We start from the raw sequence: 24,446 nt of genomic DNA on the forward strand, positions 1-24,446 counted from the left end.
AGTCAGATACTGCCCTTCTGTTTGAAACCAAGGCAACAACAAAGCATACTCTTATCCTTGTGAGGCTCTGTACTAGTAAAGAAACATTAACCTCACTCTCAATTTGTAGAGTGGTTTTTCAACGTATGGCCACCTAATTCTACAAACTGTGTTTGATAAGATAAAAAGCCATTGATTATTTAAAATGAACTAGTTTTTATAGTTTTCATTTCACACAAACACCTTAAAGCAGGTCTTACTTACCTTGAGATTGGTATGCTGAGCTTTCTTTTGTTCTTTTGGCTATGTTTTAAACCCGCTTTTGTTTAGAACTTGTTCCTCTTTTTCACATAGGTCGGTTACTTCCTTCTTTACTCCCTCCTTTCAGATCATTTCATACTTGCAAAGTTTCCTGGCTCTAGAGGAAGTTCTCATCAGATGCACAAGAATTAAGATAAATTGCACGAGTTTTTGAGTAAGGAAGTCCAGCCCTTCATCTTTACCCAGTAATAATTTTCCAACTATATCAGAAAATGATGCCTAAAGCCTAGGTGGTGTTTTTATTTGAGCAATATTTGCAGTCTCCACTTTATTTTTGTTTCTTCTAAACATCAGAAATTTATTCTCTCACATTATGGAGGCCAGAAGTCCAAAATCAAGGGGTGGGCAGGGGCGGTACTTCTGGACACCCCAGGGGAGAATCCATCCAGGCCTCTCTCCCAGCTTCTGGTGCTTCCTGGCGATCCCCGGTGTTCCTCATCTTGTAGACACATCACCCCCATCTCTGCTCCATTGTCTCATGGCTTCTCCTCTTGTCTTTTCCTCTATGTATCTCTTATAAGGTCACTGTCATTGGATGTAGGACCACCCAGATAATCCAGGATGATCATTTCACAGACTCTTCATTTAATTACACCTGCAAAGACCCTACTTCCAAATAAGGTCCTGTTCACAGCTTCCAGGAATTAGGATTTGGATGGCTCTTTTAGGGGCTTGGTGGGGGGGGGGGGTCACCATTCAACCTACTACAATACCTAAAAGAGTGTGCATTTTACCTTTTAATTTTTATAACTTTTTTTTTTTGCGGTACGCGGGTCTCTCACTGTTGTGGCCTCTCCCGTTGCTGAGCACAGGCTCCAGATGAGCAGGCTTAGCGGCCATGGCTCACGGGCCCAGCCGCTCCGTGGCACGTGGGATCTTCCCGGACCGGGGCACGAACCCGTGTCCCTCCCCATCAGCAGGTGGACTCTCAACCACTGTGCCACCAGGGAAGCCCAAATTTTTATAACTTTTAAAAGTTTAATTCTGTGTGTAATCTTCAGGCAGTCCTCACTTGAGAATAAATAAGTCATTTTATTTGTACTTTAAAATTTTTAAAAAGAAGTATTTTAAAATGTAGTAATGCATAGGTCTTTATTTATTTGCTTGTATGTTAGAACAGTCCTTGTTCCAAGTACTATGTCCCAGTGCCCCAGGTTACATCTACACATGTCAAACCAGTGTCCCAATTTTTGTTCAGAATATGCTAATATTCTTTTAAATTAAATTGATAAGACGGGATTTCCTAAAGTATATTCCAAAGTGTACTACTTCTGAAATTATCTAGTAGAAGTTTCATCAAGTAAATTTGGAAAGTACTGCTTACCTGGAGACTCATAGGCACTCAGCATACTAAAAGCTATGAGCAGTCCTACAGCAAGCAAACAAAACAAAACAAAACCAAACATGAAAGAAAAACTGTTTCACTTCATTTAATAATAGTCGCCAGCATTTTCTGAGCACTACTATGTATTTAAAGCCTTTGTGTGCTACTCAGTAAATCCTGACAACAGCTTGATAGGAGAGGACTCTATTCGTCCTTTCTTACAGAAGAGGGGAGGAAGGCTGAGTGGTGAGGTACTCACTCCCCCGTGTGGCTGGCAGTTTGCTTCCATCACCTGTGAGCTAAAGTCACCATACTAGCTGTCTGGCTAGGCTGAAGGACAAGTCTCCATCACGGAACCCTTATCTAACAGCATCTCTCAGAGGACAACTCTGCGGAATACAAAATGGGAAATGCTGAATTAGACAGACAAGATGATAAAGTAACGGAAATTTTGCCTTTTATGTTGTACTGGAACTTTTTCAAGCACAGAGGATGAACTTTGCATGAGGCAGTTTAAAAGACGATTTAGTGGGCTTCCCTGCTGGTGCAGTGGTTGAGAGTCCGCCTGCTGATGCAGGGGACGCGGGTTTGTGCCCCGGTCAGGGAGGATCCCACATGCCGCGGAGCGGCTGGGTCCGTGAGCCATGGCCACTGAGCCTGCGCGTCTGGAGCCTGTGCTCCGCAACGGAAGAGGCCACAACAGTGAGAGGCCTGCGTACCGCAAAAAAATAAATAAATACATAAATAAATAAAAGATTTATTTACTGCAATACCAATTGGACATTCGAAGAACAATATTGTCAATACTGACTGGACACTGACACCGTGCCAGGCATTATGCTAAGCAATGGGGATGCAATAGTGAACAAACTCCCTTGCAGCACCTAAAGCCTAGTGAAGAGGTTGTACCCACAGATCTTTTCAGATCAAGACAGTAGGAGCTAAGACGCCGTTATGCACAGGGAACAGTGGGAGCGAGGAAAAGAGACACCAGCTCACAGCTGGTGAAGGGAAGGGAAGACATGAGCAAAGCCTCACAGAGCACGAAGGAGATAAGCAAGGCAGAATAGGAGTGTTCTAGGCAAAGATCTCAGAGTGAAGGAGGTTATGAAGTTGTGAAGCTTGAAATGTGAATTCAATCTTCAGTCTACCAATATTTTAACTGCAACATTAGCCACCCTTCCAAGTAATAATACACACATGCATACAATCTGCAAGTAATGTAATCAATACAACATTCATGTGAGATTATACAGTCTACTCTAGAACTCAGGACAACTGGAAGTTCATCTGGATTTTGCTGTTTGAACTTAGGAAAGTTTTAACCCTTTATCACTTTAGTTTTTCTAAGGATAAATAAAATGAAGGGATATTCCCTGGCCTTTTTCTCTAGATATGATTTATTTTTAAGTAATAGATATAACCATTCTTTGAATTTACAGAAGAGATGCTATATATATTTTTTTCAAAATAGAATTATTGTATAATCATCATTTGTATGGATCAGATATTATGTCTTGAGTTCTGTTTTCCTACCTTCCTATCTTTGGCCTAGCAAGACACATTTTTATTGTCTTCTTACAGTTCCCTTTTTAATCATAGCAATTATAGTTAGGCTTTCTTTTCCTGCTTTTCCTTCCACCATGTCATTTGGGTAGCAGAGGGCGTGGGAGGTAAATTGTTCTCTAGTGTAATTTGGACTGAATAGTTTATCCAGATAATCTTTCTTCTATTATTTGATGACTAACAACCAATTTACTTAACTGTGATTAAAATTCCTAGCAATTTCTTTTGTGTCAGTTAATACCTATTTATTTTAACCATGTACTTTTTCAGATACTTGAACTGAGTAATATTGGTGATGACAGATGTGGAAAAATGTTTGTGAATGTGGATTTTATTTGAAAGCATGACTGACTAAAAACATCTTCCTGGATATTCTGTACGGAGCCCCCAAACTCCATGCTACTGGTTAAAGGCGTTATGGAAGCAAACATTTTAGCATAAGACATTATGTTGCCTGGGAAAGGTAGCATATTATTAGCTAGCAAATTCATTAATACTGATGGGTTTATGGGATTAGCCAAAAAGCAACTAGAGCTTTAATGGAATGAGTCACTGCCTTTCAACTAGTAAAGTTTCACTGTGTGGGCCAAGGAGTTAAGAAAATTTTAAAGTGAGGAAGTTGAGGAGTTGAAGGTGAGGAGAGAAGGCATGAATAAGAAGAGGTCAAAATAGAACCACTGTTGCTTTAGTTATGCTTAGTGTCAATCCTGTTAGCAGCTGGCAAACTTAAATCATATAATTTTGAGGGGACAGGAATGGATTTTACTGGTAGAGATGTGAGATATTATTTAGTCAAGGAATTCATTCCCAAACCTGAAAGTCTATCAAGGTCACTTATGAGGGGCTTCCCTGGTGGCGCAGTGGTTCAGAGTCCGCCTGCTGATGCAGGGGACACGGGTTTGTGCCCCGGTCCGGGAAGATCCCACATGCCGCGGGGCGGCTGGGCCCATGAGCCATGGCCACTGCACGTCCGGAGCCTGTACTCCGCAACGGGAGAGGCCACAACAGTGAGAGGCCCGCGTACCACACACACACAAAAAAAGATCACTTATGAAACTTAAAAAAAAATAGAAATTCATAGGACCCTGGGGATTCTGCTTCATTATGTCTGGAGTCAGCCCAGGGAACTTCATTTTAAAAGTTAAGAACAATACCAAGGAATTTCTGAGTTAGAGGAATAAGGGATTGCACAGACTGTGTCGGGGAGAGGAATTTTTACTTTTGATTTTACAGTCTTTTATACTTTTTGATCTTTTTTCATAAACATGTACCACTTTCATAAGAAAAAGGAACATTGACATCTCAGATGATTTTGAATTGTGGCCAGGTTTGGGAACTATTGATATAATTGAACCCTCTGAGGGTCAGAGAAGTGATGTGATTTACTCCACAGAAAGTAGAAATCTAGACCAGATATCAAAACAGTCTCCTGATTCTGATCTAGTAATTTTCCTCTATACTATGCCACCTCCGTGAGGAATAGATAAAAAGAAAGTCCCTAGATGTCCCCTTCAAGAGTCTATCTGTTTTTCTCTCCTTACATTAAGTCAGAATATATATGACAGGAAGTTAGAGATAAGAAAATGAGAGAGCAAAATCCATCAGGGATGCCATAGGTAGTGAACCATGAAAGATGTTACTCTATTGGTGGACCATTTTAAACTATGAAATCTGCCACCTGAAACACTTGTCAGGACTAAAGAGACGTATATTGTTATGGTTCATTTAACAACTTAGAAAGGTTAGATTATGGTCAAGGGCTAAAAAAAGAAGACATTGAAAGAAAAACAAAGTAAAAAGACCTAGGAATTGCACTCTTATGTATATACTCAACAAAAACGAAGGCCGTTTCTGATTATGACTGCTTTCTTCATATTGTCCCAAAGCTCTAGAAACATTCCAAATGTCCATCAACAATACAGTCGGTAAATGGAGCATGGTAAATCCACACAATGGAGTACTACACAACAATGAAAACAGCCAAGTTACTGATATGCACAAAAACATGGATGAATCTTACAAACTTAATATATAATTAAAGAAGCTATGCACAAAAGAGTACATGTTTTATGATTCCACTCCTGAAATCATGTAAAGCTTTCTACAACCATATAATGGTAGAAGTCGGAAGAAAGGTGATTATTATAGACTGGGAGGTATATAAGGGAGCCGTCTCAGATGCTAGAAAATGTTCTATATCTTTCTCTTTGTGGTGGCTACAAAGACGTATCTATGTATAACCATTCATCAAGCTGTCCATTTCAGATTTATGCACTACATTATGTAATTGTATCTTAATTAAAAAAAAGAAACTGGAGATGAAGAGTAAGACAATACCTTTAAAAGTCATGACAAACTGAGGTAACTAGATATATGTTTTTATTCATTCAGATTACCATCTTCTTTGGTAAACTGATCTACTAATTTGGGAGGGGAAATTTTGCTAAATTGCAGGTAGACTTTGAGCTGGATGAGTTATAACTTTATCTGGAGCTTCCTGAGCCTGAAGGTTGGTAAAGGCTGGTGGTAAGAAGGATGGGAGTTATTAATGAACCTTGAGCTTCCACCCAGTCAAAGCAGGGAATTTCTACTTTCTGAGATTATGAATATGGTCTTTCATTGGCACACCTTGACTTACTTAAGGGATGTGTTGCTGAAAAATAATATTCACTCTAAAACACAGGTATAAAGCAATTTAACCTAAAAGGAATAATTCTGTGATCTTGGGCAAATAATGACTTCTCCATCTTGCTTTCTTCATCCACAAAACAAAAACGGATTCAGTAATCCCTAAGATTCCTTCAAATTCTACTAAGTACAAATGAATGGTATAAAAATGGCCATCACATTCAGAAGATGATATTTCAAAGCAGTTTTCACGTTTAGCATATATTTCCTTTCACTCCAACTCCTTTTTCATCATGTCTTTCCTAATTGCTAGCGCATATCAGATAACATGACTTGAAGCTTGTTTCAACTTCAGTTGAACAACACTCCTTCTCCTTCCCTCACTGTTTCCCCTTTTATTCCTTCAGATTAAAATAAATGGACATTGGGAAAGCTGAAAAAATTGAAAACATTTTACTGCTTCATGAAAAAAAATTGAAAGCTGCATAATTTTGCAGTCCAACAGAAGATACACCGTTCATCTTAGACTGTGTATATAATTTCACAAGTCAAATAACGGATAAACTATTTCAACGGATTTTTGGTTTTTGTTCATTTGAGGAGGAGAGTATTATAAACTAGGATTAATGATAGGCACCAAGTCAGTCACTGGTTGATTCTGCCAACTTCCTCAGAAAATTCTGCAAGGCACATTATAACATATCATTACTTTAAAAATAACTGCACATATTTTGAAACTTTACACTGTAGTCAGACTGGATGTAAGAACTACTGGAGAGCAGACACCTTTCTCCCAAGAACAGTGTCAATCACTATAACCGTTTCAAACCTGGCACGGGAAGCGGGTACTAGGGAAGGCTCACTCATCAGAGGTAAGCGTATTCTCAGGCCTTTGCTTGAAGACCCTGAGTGATCTGAGTTATACACTGTTTCTGAGCAGGAAATTAGGGGATGGAGAGAGAATAGTAGCTGTTTAGAGTCACTTTTCTCCCCCCAAAATGAGATTGCGCCCTATATAAATTTATTCCCAGGAGGAGGAGTAGAGGGTGAAGAAAACAACAAACACTAAAATGGAGTGGGTAGGGCAAAGGGCCTGTCTAAAAGGGTCCCCAATAAAGAGGGCATCTTTTTCTCTCCCTGTGGGAAACACACTCTGGAAGCCAATTCATCTTCAGGTAAATATTGGTGAACATTCACCCAGAGCACGAGGGCATTTAGTGGCGAGGCATAAATTGTTAATAGTCTCAGATAAGCCAGTGTTATGCCCCAGCCAAGTCGATGTCTCTGAAACCCATTTTCTATGCTTCGTTGTAGACCACTGGCTTCTTGTTAGTAGACCAGGCTAGCATCATGTTGTTCATTCTTAAGAGACATATCTCACCGTAATATGTTCCTTTTATTAGCTAGTTTATCAGAATTTGAAGACCGTCTCTTTCTTGTCCTCAGAATCTATCATCTCTCTAATATGAACTAGCTTGAGCCAGTCATTTAATCACAGAGAACCTCAATTTCTCATCTGTAAAATGGATCTTAATGAGTTAATGGTTCTTAACTCTAGCTGTTCATTGGAGTCTCATTAAGGAGCTTTAAGAATCTTGATGCTTGGGTTCCAGGCCACAAAAATTAGAGCAAAATCTCTGAGGGTGTAACTTGAGCATTACTAGTTTTTAAAAGGTCTTCAGGTATTTAAAGTCCCCAGCAAGCCAGTACTGAACAGTCAGGCCTCTTTTGAACTAATATTCTATGGCTCTGTGCTGTATGATCTTGAGAACCGCTTAACTCTTTACTTCAGTTGTCTTCACTATAAAAAGAGAACTTGAGGGACTTCCCTGGTGGCGCATTGGTTAAGAATCCGCTTGCCAATGCAGGGGACATGGGTTCGATCCCTGGTCCGGGAAGATCCACATGCTGTGGAGCAACTAAGCCTGTGAGCCACAACTACTGAGCCTGTGCTCTAGAGTCTGCAAGCCACAACTACTGAGCCCTTGTGCCACAACTACTGAGTCTGTGTGCCGCAACTACTGAGACTGCATGCTGCAACTACTGAAGCCCGTGCGCCTAGAGCCCGTTCTCTGCAATGAGAAGCCTGTGCACCACAATGAAGAGTAGCACCCGCTCGCTGCAACTAGAGAAAGCCCACATGCAGCAATGAAGACTCAACACAACCAAAAATAAATAAATAAAGAGAACTTGAAACGTAGTGTTGTAAAAACATATCTGCAAAGTGCACAAAGTTCACCACAAAAATATATGTTACTAAAAGCTGCCGGGAATTTGCATGATGGCTAAAATGCACTAATAGGACATACACATTGATTTCACACTTGAGCATATGTCAGACCATTCTCTCATCTCTTTATGTGGATTTTCTTTTTTAATTTCTGCAAGAATAGGGATGGGTGTTATTTACTAGTTTGAAGATGAAGAAGCTGAGGCCTACCCGAGGCCATATCTCTTTCCAGAGCCTGAATTCAAACTCACAGCATGTGACCTGAATCTAGAGCAAGTGCTTTTAACCTCTACGGTATTTATGAACTGCCCTCCTTCTCTTTGTGTAACCAAATGCCTGTGATGTACCAGATTAAACAATTCACAGAAGGGGAGTGACATGCTTAAAATGGCCTGAGGCTGGTGACCCTTGTGACTACCAGGGAGAGTGATGGAAATGACCTCACATTTAGCTCTGACTGGACTCAGTAAGCTGTTACACATAGAGTCTGCCCTCTTCTCCGTATGTACACGGACATGTCCTTATTCCAGACCACACCATCTCCGCCTGAACAAATGAAATAGCCTCTTACTGCCTCTTTATCCTACCTTGCTCATCCTCCAATACTGCCGTAAAGCTGACAGAGTGATATCTCTCAAACATAAATTAGACCACATCAGCCCCCTGCTTACTGAGACCCTTGAGTGGCTTCCTGTAGTCTTGGAACTACCCCACTTTTACTGATAAGGATTTTCATAATCTAGCCCCTGCTACCTCCCTCCCTCACTGAACCCCAGACACATTTGCTGTCTGCGAACCCTCCACTGCGTTCAGTTCGTTCTTGCCTTTAGGCCGTGCGTTAGCTGCTCCCTTTAGCACAATGTTACATCGGTGTACGTATCCACACTCAGGTAAAGAAACTGAAAATCACCACTACTTTGGAAGCCCCAAACTTGCGCCACCCTATGACACTGTCTTCCCTCATCTCCAGAGTAACGGCAGCCCAGGTTTTTTCTGTTAATCATTCCTTGCTTTTCGTTACAGTTTCACCACCTATGTGTATATCACTAAATAGTCTGGAAAACTGCAGAGCAAGCACAGACTCAGTTCATGTAGACATGGCAAGATCTCCACTGTCAGATGAGGCTCTCTGCAGAAGGGAAGTTGTGTTGAGCCACGAGACCACCAGTTGCCTCAGCCTCTGTGAGTTCGTACAAAGTCCCTTCTGGTGGGCTGGCGTGTCTCTGGACAGGTCTAGGAAGTGGCATGAAAATGTACAGCTTATTGTCAAGCAGCTGGTAGGCCTCTAGTATGGACCAGACATGGATGTCTAGTGGAGACAAGGTCAGGGACAAAGGGTGCTCTGTATTTTCTGCTTCTGAGTATGGCCTTAAGGGGTAGGTCAAAGAAGAGCATTTCTGTGGGGTAAAAAGGGGCTTCAAGTATCCTGGCAGCATATTGTCAAGACAAGCCAAGTATAGGAAAGTATCAGGGCCAGGCTCACTGAGACCTTCTGTCCTTAGGCTTAAAAGGGTGCAAAATCTTGGTGGTTTCTTACAAAACTAAACATACTCTTACTGTACAATTACCACACAATACCATACAATCATGCTCCTTAGTATTTACCCAAAGGAGTTAAAAACTTACGTCCACATAAAAACCTGCACAAGGATGTTTATAGCAGCTTTATTCTGTTATAATAATGTAAATTGGTACAGCCACTATGGAAAACAGTATCGAGATCAAAAAACTAAAAATAGAACCACCATATGACCCAGAAATTCTACTCCTAGGTATATATCCAAAGAAACAAAAACACTAATTCAAAAAGATACACGCACCCCAATGTCATAGCAGCATTATTTACAATGACCAAGACATGGAAACAACCTAAGTGTCCATCGACAGATGAATGGATAAAGATGTGGTAGGCAGGTAGATAGATAGACAGACAGACAAGCAGATAGATATATATGGATAGATACACAATGGAATACTACTCAGCCATAAAAAATAACGAAAATTTGCCATTTGCTGCAACGTGGATGGCCTTGGAGGGCATTATGCTAAATAAGTCAGACAGAGAAAGACAAATACTGTATGATATCACATATCTGGAATCTAAAAAATACAACAAACTAATGAATAAAACAAAAAAAAATGCAGACTCACAGATATAAAGGACAAACTAGTGGTTACCAGTGGGAAGAGGGAAGGGGGAGGGGCAATTAAGGGTAGGGGGAAAAAGGGTTATTATGGGATTATATGAAATAATGTGTGTGAAACTTTTGAAAACTGTAAAGCACTACAGAATTTAAAGAATGTTTTAGTCAATAAATTTTTTAAAGAATAAAATATGCAAACATCCTTAAAAAAAAAAAAACAAAACTTGGAAGCAACCAAGATGTCCTTTAGTAGCTGAATAGATAAATAAATATCTAGACAGTGGAATACTAAAGCGCTAAAAAGAAATGAGCTATCAAGCCGTGAAAAGGCATGAAGGAAAATTAATGCATATTACTTAGTGAAAGAGGACAATCTGAAAAGGCTACACACTGTATGCTTCCAACTATATGACATTCTGGAAAAGGCAAAACTAGGGAGATGGTAAAAAGACCAGTGGTTGCTTGTGATTGGGGAAGGAGGGAGATATGAATAGGCAGAGTACAGAGGATTTTTAGGGCAGTGAAAACACTATTTATGATACACTAATGATGGATAAATGACATTATACATTTCTCCAACTTGTAAATTGTACAACACCAAGACTGAACAGGTAATGTAAACTATGGACTTTGGGTGACTATGATGTGTCAGCGTAGGTCAGTTGTAACAAATGTACTGCTCTGGTAGGGGCTGTTGATAACTGGGGAGGCCCCACATGTGTGAGGACAGGGAGTATATGGGAAATCTTTATACCTTCCCTTCAAGTTGGCTATGGACCTTAAACTGTTCTAAAAACAAAAGTCTTAATTTTTCCAAAAGGGTTAACAATCAGCTTCAATAGGGTCCATTACTTGCAACTAAAACTGTGACTGATGCACTGTGCAGTTATTTACATCTTTACATTTGTTTATGTACTATGCTTTCAGATCATCTTAGGACATACTTTACTGGATATGTGCTGGAACTCTCCAGTTGTAAGGGACACAGCCTCAACTCAAACTGGCTTACGCAAAATAGATTGACTGACCTTTATAACTGAAAAGTCCATGAGTTCAATGTCATTGGTAATCTTTTATTTCCCAAACTGCCTGATGGGTGCATGGATGTTCATTACAATAATTTTCACACCTTCTTGAATATTTGAAATACTTCAAAATAAATGAAAACAAACCAAGATAAAACAACATGAAGCGGCTGGATCCAGCAGCTCAAGAAATGTCATCAGCAATGGCACCCCCTCCTCTTGGCCGCACCCCCCGTGCCTCTGCAGGCCCGCTGCAGCTGGAATCGCCTGCAGCCCCAAGCTTGCTATAGCTACAGTTGGCAGTTTAGTGGCAAGAGTGCCTGGCTTCTCAACAGTTCCAGAAGCCCCAGAATTGACCACTGGCCTGTGTCAGGTTTCAAGTCAGTTCTTGGAAGAACTGTTTGACTCAGGGGGTGTATGATGCTCTGATGGGTTAGGCCAAGCTTGCATGTCCTCCCCCGGAGCGGAGGTGACAAATGAGGTTAACTACTTCTCTTTGCCGGCTGATGCATGGTTTACAGAAGGACATTATGGAGTTTTGTGAAGAAACACAAGTGACCCTTTTTCTTCTTGAAGATTCTTTAAAGGAAAAAGGACAGGGACAAGACAACAGTTCTCTCAGGACAGAGAGAACCATTTCTCAAGTTGTCTCCCAAATTCTGCTGAGATCTTTTTTTTTTTTTTTTTTGCGGTACGCGGGCCTTTCACTGTTGTGATCTCTCCCGTTGCGGAGCACAGGCTCCGGACGCGCAGGCTCAGCGGCCATGGCTCACGGGCCCAGCCGCTCCGCGGCATGTGGGATCTTCCCGGACCGGGGCACGAACCCGTGTTCCCTGCATCGGCAGGCGGACTCTCAACCACTGCGCCACCAGGGAAGCCCTCTGCTGAGATCTTAAAGCAGTTCCAAAGCAGAATTATTGTCAATGAGTCAAGAAGTACCAGCATTGTCGCACTGGCAGAAGAAGGTAGTGGAATTATATTTTTGTCAATAAAACTAGTATTAATACCATTCCCTGTGACAAAAATTGTCTCCTTGACCAAACTCTAGCCAGGTTCCTCTCAAGCCCTTTCTCAAGCAGGCCTCACCTTGGCCTATGAAGACTTGAACAAATAGCAACATAGCTTCTAGTAGCTCAAGACTGAACCCCTAGGAGGACCCTCACACCCCCTTAAAGTACCCGCCTGAGAAAACTCATTGCTGCCAAAAGACTTTATTGTTTGTTCCAGCCAATACTTAAAGATAGAGCCCACCTCCCAGTCTCTGTGGGATGGTAGGAGCCTAATTTTGGTGAGTGCCAGTTAGCAAACCCAGATGGGTTTCTTATGGACCTACCCCCACTTCGTCCTCCTTTTTGTAAGCTTTCAGCTTCCTGACTCTGCTGAGCCTCTGCTCACCAACACCCTCATTCTCATTCTCCCTTTAAACACCCAGCCACCTCTGTATAAGTCAAAGTTGAGTTCAGTTCACGCTGAACTCCTTTCCCTACTGCAGTAGTAGGTTACTGATTATAATGTGTTCTTATCACTTTCCCTAGTGTCTGGCTTTATCTATCTTTAATACTTGTATCACCACTAGGAAAAACTAGGAGCAAATGCTGTAGAACCCAAAACCTAGAGAAGACTGCCCTCTACTGGCTAAAAATCTGGGTTTGGTAATGCACCTTTTTTTTTCACACCCAATTCCTGTATACCTGCCAAGTCATCACTATCTTTGTTATAAACATGACTTCTATGCAGACTGATCATTAGAAACCATCATACTCAGGGCCAGAAAAATTTGAGCAGGTAGTATGGCTGACTGTCGGCTCAGCTGTGGGTAGACTGCTTGAAAGTACTCATCTAACGTTTCAGAAGACATCTTTATAAGCTTCCTCAAACTGGCAAAACAAACTCAGAAACACTGAGCTACTACTCCACATAAAGGCAATGACTCCTCCTTTACGTTACAGTATTACAGTACCGAGGGAGTTTGCTGAGGACATTGTTCTAAAACTGTGTTAGCTTTATTGAGGTATAATTGACACCTTATGATACATTTAAAGCATACAATGTGATGATTTGATATACATATAAGGATTCCCCAATTGAATTATCACATTCATCACTCACATATTTACTTTTTTTCTTGGTGAGAACACAAGATTTACTCTCTTAGAAAATTTCAATTGTACAACACAGTATTGTCAACTATAGACACCATACCATATACACTAGATCCTCAGACAGTATTCATCTTGTATCTGAAAGTTTAAACCCTTCTACCAACCTCTCCTCATTTCCCCCACCACCCTCATCCCCTGGCAATCACCGTTTTATTGTTACTATGAGTTTGATGTTTTTGTTAGATTTCATATATAAGTGATCCCAGGCAATATTTGTCTTTGTCTGTCTATTTTAATTAGCATAATGCCCTCCAGGTTCATCCATGTTGTTGAAAATAACAGTATTTCCTTCTTTATTTTAAGGCATTTGAATAACATTCCATTGCCTACATATGCCACATTTGCTTCCTTCATCATTGATGGACACTTAGCTTGTTTCCGTACTTTGGCTATCATGACTAATGCTGTAGTGGACATGGGACACAGATACCTCTTCAAGACTATGATTCTGTTTCCTTTGGATATATACCCAGACATGGAATTGCTAGATCATATGGTAGTTCTATTTTTAATTTCTTGAGGAATCTCCATATTGTTTTCCATAGTGACTGTTCCAGTTTACATTTCCACCAAGAGTATACAAGGATTTCCATTTTTCCACAACCTTGACAGCTTTTGGTATCTCTTGTCTTTATTATAATAAACATCCTAACAGGTGTGTGGTGACATCTCATTGTGGTTTTGATTTGCATTTTCCTGATGATTAGTGATGTTGAGCACCTTTTCATGTACCTGTGGGCTATTTGTATATCTTCTTTGGAAAAAATGTCTATTCAAGATTTTGCCCATTTTTAATTGCGTTATTATTATTATTAGCTGTGGAGTTGTACGAGTTCCCTGTATATCCTGAATATTAATGAATTATCAGATAAATGGTTAGTGAATATTATCTCCCATTCTGTATGTTGTCTTTTCATTTTGTTGATGATTTCTTTTGCTGTGAAGAAGCTTTTTAGTTTGATGTAGGTTGATGACATTGTTTACCTGCACCTTCTTTGATCTTTTATTTTTTAACCCCTTATTTTGGAAAAAAAATTCTTTATTCCTTGTTCATTGTAGGAAATTTGAAAAATATAGAAATCTTAAAGGGGACAGCATTGACAAAACTACACTTTAAAAACTCATAAGAAAATTACAATGCAACAATCCTAAAATGGTCCTCTCTCCTGAACCTCTCTTAGAAATTTCTTGGCATAACTTCTCAGCAGTCGTTGGACTCCTCTGCTCTCCACCCAGACGGCTACTCTCAGCACAGGAGCTCCCCTTCTCCTTAACTGAGACCGTCGCCTGGAGCTGGAGGCTCTGGCCGCTTCCCTCCTCTCCAGCTGTCTCAACAGCTCTCTGCTCACTCCCGCCAGTTTCAGAGGAAGAGCTCTCTTCCTTCTCCTGAAGGCAAGTCCCTCTCTCTATGCCCCCTGCCCCCCTGCCACTGTATTCCTTCAAACAGTCTTCACTGGCCAACATCCTGAATTGCTCTTTCAGTTACAAAATCCATTTTAACCCCAGTGATCTGGCAAATAGTACTATAAACAGTATTCTATTTTCCTTGTCATCACTGCCCAGCTTTTTTTTTTTTTTTTTTTTTGCGGTACACGGGCCTCTCACTGCTGTGGCCTCTCCCGTTGCGGAGCACAGGCTCCGGATGCGCAGGCCCAGCGGCCATTGGCTCACGGGCCCAGCCGCTCCGCAGCATGTGGGATCTTCCCGGACCGGGGCACGAACCCGTGTCCCCTGCATCGGCAGGCGGACTCTCAACCACTGCGCCACCAGGGAAGCCCTGCCCAACTTTTTGAATGATCTAAACAGACTATTAACTCTATCCCACCTGCAGAAACTGCATTCACTAAGATTTGTATCCAGTTATTATTCTCCTTAACCCTTCTGCAATGTTTAGCGCTTCTCATTACCCCTCTTTTTTGCCATCATACCTACCTCCTGGACTGGAGTCTCTTCTGCCGTCTCTTCTGGTTCTCCTCCTTGCCCCTGACTTTTTCTGGTCCTTTTCTGTCTCTTCAGGTCCTCTAACTCACAGGACTTCAAATGTTTTGGTCCCTGTACTCCATAATAAAATAACGTTGAAAATTATGTACCACCTCACACATTTTTAAGTTGATATGTAAATTTTTTCATAAGGTTAAGGGTCACAAGGAATACAATATGCGACACAGTGAATATTGTATATGTGCCTCTAATACATTTTTGACAAAACTATGGAGTTGCACCTTCAGTTTATGGAAAACTTCCACTACATAATTTAATTGGCAAACACAGTCTTCACTGCCGAACAAATCAATCAAAAAATTGACTTTGTGTTCCAACTCAAATAAATGTGTTAAAACCTGTCTCTGTGTCAACCATCTTGCTTCTAAATTCTAAGTCTTCGGCACAGAAAAGAAAGAAGGAAAAAAGGAAAAAGAAAAGAAATGATGAGGCAGGAGGTCTTGCCACAGGTTTGCCACTTGGAGGAAGCTTCTTGCAGAAGCTCTGCAGTCTCAAACTTTCCCTTTGTTCTGGGGAACAAATACTCCAAAGGTATTTATGAAACGGAGGACAGTCATTAATTAGGATCCCTTAAACTATAACTGGCTTAATAAATGATACCCTGTAACCTGTCTTCAGTGACTAAGCTCCCTTTAATTGTTCCTGCAAATTGCCTACCCTCCAAACTTCAGGTAGCCTAGACAATATATTGCAAGCCTCCTTTAACTGCCTTTATAGATAATACTTCTAACGTATGGGTCGCTATGGTAATGTGCTTAAGTTTTTTTTTGGGAACTTGGAGTATTTGTTTAGTTCAAGTTCAAGCTGGTTAAGGCTGTTTGGGACCACTGACCCTCCAACTGGGCCTGCAAGAGTGTCCCACAGATGACCTTTTGATGTCAGAGGGCCAAAAACTCCACCCTCAAATCTCGCTAACACTGCCATTTTCTGATCATGCATCCCATGAACAAGCATGTAACTCAGATATGCCTGCACAGAACACTGATTACCTCACCTTTTTCTTACTTCCAATCTCCTTTCCCCACACCTAAGACCACTCTGCTTCTCTATCCTATAAATACCCTGAGCCCCTCACCTTTGGGAGGCAAATCTGAGACTTGTTCTCCTGTCTCCTCACTTGGCTGCCTTGTGAATAAACCCTTTACCTGCTGCCAACCTCAATGTCTCAGCATTTGGCTTGCCATGTGTCGAGCAAACGAACCTGGTTCAGTAACATTTACACCTGGAGGAAATGCACAAGAGTAAAATTCTGGATAGATGGATGGATGGACACACAGATGAGCGGCATGCTCTCCTACTGTAAAATGAGAGAAGGGCAGTTGTGAAAGAGAAATTGGGAAAGGAGAACAAACAGACGGGGTACTTCACAGGCAGATGAGTTTCAGGAAAGAGTTCATGTAACAGCTGGGAATTCGTAAATTGACTTCTTTGAAACTATCTGTGTGCCCCAGCACTCCTTGAAACATTCCAATATATGCATATCCTCATTTGAATTGACTTTTCTACAAAATTAGTTACTTGTTACTTTCTCTGTATTTTTTTCTCTTGGAGAATTGACTCATTCTCGCAAATCCAATCATCACCCCTAGGTGGATGACTCAGAAATCTTATTGATCTCTTTTTACATTCAGAAACACCAGCCAGATGCTTCTACTTGAAGATCTCACATTTAACTAGAGATTTTCACATCAGCATGACAATAAAGTCTATTTAAAATTTAAATATTTTGTGTGAAGGTGTTTCTTCAACTACCCCGAGCCTGAGATAAAATTCACATGTATCACCAACAACCTAATTGTCTCTGGCTAGAACTTGCACTGGACAAAGGCAAAATCACAATCTTCCAGCAGGCTCTTCTGTCTGCCCAGATGCTGGGTGATTCAATGAGTCTCATGCAGATTCAGAGTGAGGACTGGTTATGTTACATTTTGTGTGAGAAAGAAAGAGAAATAAAAGTATTTGAATATGAATATATTATGCATATATATAGATAAGTAGATAGGTAGATATAGATAGGCAGACATATCCACTTATATTTTCAGAAGGAAACTCTGTAAGGCAAACCCAGCACTAATGAAAATATCTACTGGTTAGGGATGGGTGTTGGGACATAAACAGTATTAAATGAACAGAAATGGAAGCAAGACCTCTTGGAGTATACTTTTATGAAATTTTGACTTTCGAATCATGTAAATATTTTACACATTTAAAAAAAAGTAATCCCTAAAATTGAAAATATTTTAAAAGGAAAGATACTAACTGTATATCAGAATTTAACATAACCAGACAGAGGAAACAATTACGTTAGATCACTCTAAAGTATTGTATTCTTGCTGCAAACCTTTGGAAAGATATATTCTAAGGTCAAAAAGAGCTTCAAATTCAGTGGTTTTACTGTTAATAGTAATATTGGTATTGTTATTTGGAAGTCATTTTATGTATACTATAGAGCTAAAGCAAATAAATGATTATGCCACTATAAAATAAAATTTTCATTTTAAGAGGGGAAGTATAAAATCTAAGGAATTAGATAAAACCCTATAAGTCAAATTTGAATTGACAAATGTCAATTTAAACTCCTGATTTAAAAATATGTATTTCCTACCTCCGCTGTCTGAATGGGCCTACATTTTTGAAAAAGGTGAATATAATTGATTAATACACTTGAGACATAAAAAATTCATGAAACCACAGTTGTATTAAAAAAAAAAAGTAAGCATGCAAACATAAACTTCCTCGCCCGCACTGGAATCCTTATTCTGAAAATTGGTAATTAAAGGGAACGCATTAATTTACTCTTCTTACTCTTTCTTATATAACAATATAACCCCAGTTGATAAGGAAACTTTTTTCCAGTTTTGCTGGGATATAATTGACATACAGAACTGTGTAAGATCAAGCTGTACAACATAACGATTTGACTTACATATATTGTGAAATGATTACCACACTAAGTTAAATTAACATCCATTATCTCACATAGATACAAAAATAAAAGAAAAACAATTTTCCTTGTGATGAGAACGCTTAGAATCTACTCTCTGAACTTTCCTATATATCATACTGCAGTATTAACTATAGTCATCATGTTGTATATGACATCCCTACTAATTTATCTTATAACAGGAAGTTCATACCTTTTGACTACCTTCATCCAATTCCCCTTGCCCCCATCCTCCGAGCCTCTGGTGATGAGAAAATATTTTTTATGGAATAGCAACTAATAAATGTAGAAAGAAGGGACACTATCAGGAAATCACCATTCTGCAACCATGAATGATATAACTGGTTCTATTAAGAATCACCAAAGTGGGATCGAATCATTAGGTGAATGGCTGATGGAAAAATTTTCCTACATTGCCCCCAGATTCCCTGCAGCTTTATGACGGTGAGATCTGGCTGCCAGCATCTTAACTCGGAGAGCAGAGTGGCTCTCAGGAATGGCGGGACGACACCACGTGCCTCCTGATGGGACACATGGGCATTATACGGTGTTCTCTAGGACGCATTCTTACTACAACATGCTCAGCCCCAATCTAAATCAGTCTGCCTTTCTAACTTCAAGTTTAAAGGAAATACAGACAAAGGAATATGTTAAATGAAACGTTTAGGAAAAAAATAAAACAAATCCAGAAAACAGACATTTTACAAGACATCAAGCCCGGTCTCTTCAAAAAGCCAAAAGAAGGACTGACTTGCAGCTTTATCGAGTTAGGAGTCATAACAGAATGCAGTCTGTGGTCCTTGATTGGCTCTTAGTTTGAACCAAATCAGCTATAAAATGCACCTGCGCAACAAGTGGGAAAACGTGGATGTGAGCTAGGTATTAGATATGAAGGATTATTGTTTATTTTGCAAGGTGCAATAAAAGAGTTACAGCTCTATATGAGAATTTCCTCATTTTAAGAGATACATGCTGCAGTATTTAAGGATAGCATGTTATGATACCTACAACATACTTTTAAATGGCAAGCAAGAGAGTGGGGGGAATATGTGTAAACAGCTGCTGAATGTGGTGCTGGATGTATGGGCATTCACTGTGCCTTTTTTTTTTTTTTACAATTCTATATGTTTGATTGTTTTTCACAATTATGTTAAACAAACATATGCTCTGTGCTGCCAACCTGTCACTGCAGCTCCACAGTGAGACGCCAGCGGCCCAGATCCCTCCTCCTCTGCCAGGGCTTCGCTCCTACCCCAGTGGTTGGAGGTCCTGGGTTGCAGGCACCACACTGAGTCCCCAGAGTCAGCCTTGCTCTTTGCACCCCTGAATTCACAAAAGCTGAGTTAGGTGTGGGTGTGGGAGCCACGGTGGGAGGCGGTGTGGAGAGGTGTTTGGACGAAGTGGGCTTGGGACTTCTCAAGAGGAGCAGGTCGCTCCCTACGCACACGGCCGCTCCGGGCACCAGACTGTTTGCCGGGGCTGGCCTCCTGGAGCAGAGCTGAAGAAGCCCGTCCCACTTGGACTGCCTAGGCGGCCACTGAGAGAAGCACACCAGCCTCTCCCAGCCCTCAGAACAGCCAAGCTGCAGCTTCCATCACGTTCCGGGTCCAGAGCTGGGACATCTTCTCCCTTGGCTGGTGGTAACAACCTCCTAGATGCTTCTCCTCTCTCTTTCCACTTACCCAAGCCAAAAACAAAGCAAAAAGGCAAACAAAAACAGTGCTTATTTGCTCACTCTTTCTCCTTGTTAGTTCCATTTATTTTTGTTCAACTCCTTTCAGTAAACCAGATGCTGGAGAGAAGATCTTTCCACTAGGCCTTGGGTTAAACTTCTCTTTGTCTGTCCCTGTTGCCCTTGCTAGTTCTTTGTCTTGCCCCTTCCTTTCTCCTGAATATTAAATAGTAACTAACATTACTGATCTCTTCCTATATGTCAAGTACTGCTCTAAACACATTCTAGGCATTGGATTATTTAATCACAACCACCTTATACAATATTGTAATCCCCATGTTAACTGTGGCACAGAGAGGTTCAGTAATTTATGCAAGACCAAATCTAGAATGTGTCTAGTCTCCTCAACTGTTTTATAATTATAAATTGATTTATCCAAAAAATAATTGATTTCCTACTCTGTACCATGTACTGTTGTAGACACAGGGAACACAGCACTGAAGATAGTAATGAACTTGCCCCCATGGAGCTTTCACACCTGTGGGGAAGAAAAATAACCACCAAACAATTAAATAATACAAAGCAGGGTACGCATCAGAAATCTTGATCAGATGATTGACAGTAACAGAGGGAGTATAGACCAAAAAGCCCTCTTTGAGGAGCTAAATCCTGTCATAAAAATATTTTTACATATTTTAAAATAGGTAATCTACCCTCCTGGTCCAAACACTAAAACCTATAAAAAAAAGATCAGAAAAGTAAATAACCCACCTGCAAAAATAAATGTATAAACAAGTAAATGGAGAAAACCTTTATTGATATTAGTTTCCTATTAATCTTTCCAGAAATTTTATGCCCTATTCACATTTGAGACTATAAAAGTATATTATTTTCCTTTCCTGTTTCACCCTAAGGAAATCTTAAAATTTGTATGGAGATACAAAAGACCCCAAATAGCCAAAGTAGTCTTGAGGGAAAAAAACAGAGCTGGAGGAATCAGGCTCCTGGACTTCAGACTATACTACAAAGCTACAGTAATCAAGACAGTATGGTACTGGCACAAAAACAGAAATATAGATCAATGGAACAGGATAAAAAGCCCAGAGATAAACCCACGCACCTATGGTCAACTAATCTATGACAAAGGAGGCAAGGATATACAATGGAGAAAAGACAGTCTCTTCAATAAGTGGTGTTGGGAAAACTGGACAGCTACATGTAAAAGAGTGAAATTAGAACACTCCCTAACACCACACAAAAATAAACTCAAAATGGATTAGAGATCTAAATGTAAGACTGGACACTACAAAACTCTTAGAGGAAAACATAGGAAGAACATTCTTTGACATAAATCACAGCAAGATTTTTTTTGAATCAACCTCCTAGAGTAACGGAAATAAAAACAAAAATAAACAAATGGGACCTAATGAAACTTCAAAGCTTTTGCAAAGCTAAGGAAACTACAAACAAGATGAAAAGACAACCCTCAGAATGGGAGAAACTATTTGCAAATGAATCAACGGACAAAGGATTAATCTCCAAAATATATAAACAGCTCATGCAGCTCAATACTAAAAAACAACCCAATCCAAAAATGGACAGAAGACCTGAATAGACATTTCTCCAAAGAAGACATATAGATGGCCAAGAAGCACATGAAAATCTGCTCAACATCACTAATTATTAGAGAAATGCAAATCAAAACTACAATGAGGTATTACCTCACACTAGTTAGAATGGGCATCATCAGAAAATCTACAAACAACAAATGCTGGAGAGGGTGTGGAGAAAAGGGAACACTCTTGCAGTATTGGTGGGAATATAAATTGATACAGCCACTATGGAGAACAGTATGGAGGTTCCTTAAAAAACTAAAAATAGAATTACCATATGACCCAGCAATCCCACTACTGGCCATACACCCAGAGAAAACCATAATTCAAAAAGACACATGCACCCCAATGTTCATTGCAGCACTATTTATAATAGCCAGGTCATGGAAGCAACTTAAATGTCTATCAACAGACGAATGGATAAAGAAGATGTGGTAAACATATAGAATGGAATACTACTCAGCCATAAAACGGAACGAAATTGGGTCATTTATAGAGACATGGATGGATCTAGAGACTGTCATACAGAGTGAAGTAAGTTAGAAAGAGTAAAACAAATATCATATATTAATGCATATATGTGGAACCTAGAAAAATGGTACAGATGAACTGGTTTGCAGGGCAGAAATAGAGACACAGATGTAGAGAACAACTGTATGGACACCAAGGGGGGAAAGTGGCTGGGGCCGGGGTGGTGGTGTGATCAATTGGGAGATTGGGACTGACATGTATACACTAATAGGTATAAAATGGATAACTAATAAGAACCTGCTGTATAAAAAATAAATAAAATAAAATTGCAAAAAAATTTTTTGTTTAAGATTTCAATGAAACAAAATGTTTTTACTTCCAAGAATGAGGAAAAGCTAAAACACCTTTGCCTTGTTTTTGTTTGTGTTATATTCACTTAATAATTTGTTTTTATTTATAAAAATTTATATAATTTGGCTTTAGAAAATAAGTGTGGCGTTTAAGATAGATTCAAAAGTGAGATTACTTTTTATGCTGATGCTACACAAGGCAATGGAATGGTGGGTATGACTTAAAGGAATAGCTGCATTTTAAATAACCTTAAAAACTTTATAGGATTGATTGGCATTATCATTTTGTACCAGTAGAGGGAGATCTATGTCCACTGCAATAAATTAGTAGTTTCAGTCTGCAACAGTGAATGAAGGGAAAGGGGAGTTGCTCTCAAATACTGTTATTATCATGTCCAGGAAACAGGTGGATGGGTAGTTAGGTAGGTAGACAGGTAGACAGTCAGATGAATGAATAAAAGTTTGGTCAACTATTTTGATAAATGTATAATATAAACCTTCATCAAAGATTACTGGCAGGATTTACCACAGAGTTTTATTCACTTACAAAATGCCTGTATGTCAAAATAAATGTAACATAAAAGGTATTTAACATATTTAATATTTATTTATTAACGTTAAGGCAGCTACTCTATTTTGAAGAAGAAAGTGGCATAATCAAGTGAGGGCCCCCCTAACTCGCCAGCTCATCCCCCGCGGCACCCCTCCCCCACCCAGCTTCCTCCCATGTTTTGGGAGAAAAGCTTCTTCTCTCTGCCCAGTCCTGTCATCCACTATCACTCCTCCGCACAAGGCAGGCATGGCCTCGTTTGGTACCTGCTTAAAGTCCAAGAATCAGGTTCAGATGGGGCAGCTAAGTGGCTCCGTTTCGGGAGTTGAAACTCACTCGGTCACAGCTGAAGGCACGAGCTGATACAGGGCCACTGACCACTGGTCCTGAATTAGAGAAAATGAACGGATTTGCCCAGATTTCCACAGGTGCTTCTATGTACCAACCGGTTCTACAGCTACTTCCATTAAAACGTATTCTGATCAAACAATCTTGCAGAGGAAAGCTCACCTAGCCTCAAGCCTACAACACAAAAGCAAGGAGAATAGGACAGATTTTCTGCTGCTATCATGTCCCGGACTTTCGGGTGCCCGAGGCCCCAGGGCACCGCTAGGCCATCTGTGCCAGAAACTCAATACTGCCCACGGGCCTCGAAGTGGTCAGCCGGCCGGCTGTACGCTGTCCACACTGGGTCTCCCACAAACAGCTGCATGGCCTTCACGTAGTTCTTCCGTCCAGTGTGAAGCGGTGGTATATCCCGGCGGGGAGAGTGATCATGTCTCCTTTCCCCATGAAGATCCGGATCCACCTGTCCTCTTTATCCCTCACGTCAAAGTACCCACTGCCGTCCAGGAGGTAGCGAATCTCGTCATCCAGGTATAAATGCTCCTCGTAAAACATCTTCATCTTTTCTTCATAATTTGGTAGTTTGTCTTTGCATGTGGTTATTGTGTCCATCCAGGAGTAGTTTTTCTCTTTTCGGATCTTTTCTAATTCTAGGTCATTCTCATCTTTGTCAGCATCCAGCGTCCAGTAAAGGACGCCGAGCCCGTGCAGCCGCTCCAGGCGGACCGGGCACGCGGGCTCTGCGCCGTGGGGCCACCGCGGGTCGCCGGCGACTCGTCCATGTACCAGGACTGCACCATGGCTGGGCCGGGGGCGTGGCTGCCTGACCCCGGACCTGCATGGGCCGCCACGTCTAAGATTTAAATTTAAATCTTAAAATTAACCTTTTATTTTATATTCATTAAGTTGCTTTTCAAAGAGTTAGGCCTTAAATTTAAATATCCAATCAATTAGATATATTGTGACAAATATAAAACGAGGTTTGGTCTCTTTTCACCTTCCTTAGACGCTCAGGATATTTCAGTGGAGACGTACCATGGCCGGCCTAGCCCCTGTAGCCTCCTGGCAATGCATACATATATCGGAATGTTCTTCCCATTGTTTCACTTCCCTCAAATCAT

General features: G+C 40.5%; 1 protein-coding gene and 1 pseudogene across 5 annotated transcripts in view; both read right to left on the reverse strand.

The window, feature by feature from the left end:
• The window catches only part of GAPT (GRB2 binding adaptor protein, transmembrane), a 35,649-nt gene that overhangs the window by 3,755 nt on the left and 7,448 nt on the right, over positions 1 to 24,446 (reverse strand). Inside the window, exon 2 of one of the 5 annotated variants that reach the window (XM_060009462.1) lies at positions 15,312 to 15,436. The exons of 1 other annotated variant lie outside the window; for it this stretch is intronic. The gene's annotated coding sequence lies outside the window, so the exon portion shown is untranslated. Of the gene's footprint in view, positions 1 to 243; positions 284 to 15,311; positions 15,482 to 24,446 lie in introns of those variants that run through there. 3 more of the 5 variants (XM_060009461.1, XM_060009465.1, XM_060009466.1) reach the window with 3 other exon arrangements.
• LOC132422229 (acireductone dioxygenase-like) lies at positions 23,400 to 24,125 on the reverse strand (annotated as a pseudogene).

Source organism: Delphinus delphis, chromosome 3 (assembly GCF_949987515.2).
Source record: "Delphinus delphis chromosome 3, mDelDel1.2, whole genome shotgun sequence".
NCBI lineage: Eukaryota > Metazoa > Chordata > Mammalia > Artiodactyla > Delphinidae > Delphinus > Delphinus delphis.